Source organism: Hordeum vulgare, chromosome 6H, assembly GCF_904849725.1.
Source record: "Hordeum vulgare subsp. vulgare chromosome 6H, MorexV3_pseudomolecules_assembly, whole genome shotgun sequence".
Lineage (NCBI taxonomy): Eukaryota > Viridiplantae > Streptophyta > Magnoliopsida > Poales > Poaceae > Hordeum > Hordeum vulgare.
The window spans coordinates 24,301,575-24,304,023 of NC_058523.1; the positions used below are offsets into that span (position 1 = coordinate 24,301,575).

Consider the following 2,449-nt stretch of genomic DNA (forward strand, 5'->3'; position numbering starts at 1 on the left):
TTCATATACAACCAGTTGCTGGAAGAACTGTAGAAAAGAGACCACTAAATCTAATGATAAAATCAGGTGCTCTATAAACAGCTAGACAGCACATGTGTGACCAACATCAACAAAGTCAGCCAGTCCTAAGAGGCGAAGATATTTGTATTATTTTTCATAGCTCCATGAAAATTACAGAAGTACATAATATTGGGATAGAGGGAATACCTATTTATTTTAGCTGTAAGTTGTCGCTGACACAATCATAAAACAAGGAATTAACGGGCTGGCAGATTCAAAAAAGAAAAGATACATCAGAAACGTCAGCAAATCAAGCATTACCGCGGAAAGGAAAAAACAAATCAAGCATTGCACACTTGGATCAAATAAGAAAGCCGTGCTATAATCAACTTCAATTAATTTTCCACAAAATAACAGTGTTTCTTAGCCCAGTCAAAATAGCCGGCAAAGCTACCCATGTTAAGTTGTTACTAGCCGAAGCCCTCAGCATCTGCACTTGTCAATTCATTTCTAAATGGGTAGAAATACAAAATTTGTATGTTTCCTAAACAATTTCTGGGGCTTCAGAGTGGTAGCTGGGTGGTTTAAGGCATCTGAGCACCGCATTGCACAGTTAGATCTGCACAATTTCAGAACTTCGAGCAGAAAGAATGTGGGAGGAATATGGAGGTGTGTAGACTTTGACAGCCTATTTGCAACCGTCAACCTGGGAAAATTGTCCTTCAAAGCTACCTGACAGCTTCAAAGCAGCCTCTTGTACCCTTTGATTATCCTGACATTAAGAAAAAAAAGATCTTGTAAGAAATACTACGACATAGTCAAGCATAACATCATCAGTCCTGTGTCAAGTCGTCCATTTGGGATGCTAGGGCAGTCAATAGCATAGTTCCGTGACATCATCGGGTCCCCATACACACTTGATTGGAGATTACATATTGTTTTTCTTCGCATGAATATTAAGGGATGTAATAATATACAAGAACCCATATAACAGAGTACCAATTTTTTACACTAGCAGCGCATGACTAGAATTTTAAATACAGTAACATTTATGAATGCTTGATCCAGTCATACTGATACCTTTCCAATAAGACTCACAACCAACGGTCCCGTTCTCGAAATCCGATAAGATCCTGCATATCCAAAACGTCAATCAACAATAATCAAATGGAACTACAATGTAAAGATAACAGAACTCTTTTCCTTGCTGATTAACTAGATAATTAAACTAGAGCCTCCTATTATAGGCATCATACCTGTGTACACATCAGAAAATTTTAGGCATAGCTTTGCAATATTGGTATACACAAGATGAAAGGAAATCTCATAATGAAGATAGCATGTTGAGAAATCAACTACCAACAAAGATGACAACAAAATAAACATAGCAACCGCAGACACAACAAACATTCGTCAATCAGTAAAACAAGCTAAAGTATGAGAAACCCCCAACGGAGAAACCGGTAAAACATAGCGATGTAATTAATAACTGGAATTTGTTCTACGCATTGATGTGAATTATCAGTTCATCTAAAGGAATCATATAGAAGAAGCAATCAAACACATAGCAATTCCGGTAACAGGATAACCTCAGATGCTCCAACTCAAGAGAGTGAAGAGACACCCCACCTACTAATAAAAACAAATCCTTGTCCGAAAATTAACTTGAATTTTGCTCCAAAGTAGTACAAAGAAAATGATAATAGGTATGATACAATCATAAATAGTTATTGAAAGGACTGCCGTTCACTGAGCCAATGATTTCAAATTCTGGGCAGAAGCATATGTTTGATCCTTCTATTATGAATTGGCATTTTTGTGACGAAAATTCAAGATTGGCTTTTTGTTCATCAAGAAGGGGTAGTATGTACATGGTGTAAGTCAAAAGTAATCGGCATACGAACCGTAGTCAGGCAACGGGCAACAAAGCCTAAAACGTCTTTAATCTCGCTCCCTCGCTCTTGGGATCAGTTGGTTGATCTCATTCTTGTTATCCCCTGTTCAGTTTGCGAGCTCATCAGTCAAACGCAGGAACCTGCAAACAGATTAGATGAGATGAGTACTTACAGGGCATCATAATAGTCCAAAGAGAGGGATGACACTTCTCATAGAATCAGATTCAGTCCTAGACTATCCTCCTTGCCATGGGACTATTGGCTCCCGTGGGTGTGGAATCTATGCGGCGCTCCCTGGACGGTGGCGAGGAGGGCCTGAGGTAGCTGGAGACCAGGATATCTCACGGCTGGCTCGTCGGGCTGCAGGGGTGGAGGAAGGGGCGCCGCCGGTGGAGAGGACGAGGACGGCGTGGGTCTTGCAGGGGGACTTGAGGTGGCGGCCGAGGACGGTGAGGTCGGAGAGGTGGTGTCTCTCCGCGGCGGCGGAGCTAGGGTTCGGGAAGACGGCGGGCGCCGCTGGGTGGTGGAAAGGGGGTAGGGGGGAGGCCGCGGGA

At 42.0% G+C, this 2,449-nt stretch overlaps 1 long non-coding RNA gene across 1 annotated transcript; it reads right to left on the bottom strand.

Moving 5' to 3' along the window:
- Positions 1–377: 377 nt before the first annotated feature.
- LOC123402146 lies at positions 378–1,136 on the bottom strand. Its single transcript, XR_006611240.1, has 2 exons — positions 1,081–1,136; positions 378–772 (listed from the first exon to the last, which is right to left on the bottom strand). It is a non-coding gene; the product is annotated as an uncharacterized LOC123402146 (long non-coding RNA).
- Positions 1,137–2,449: the final 1,313 nt, after the last annotated feature.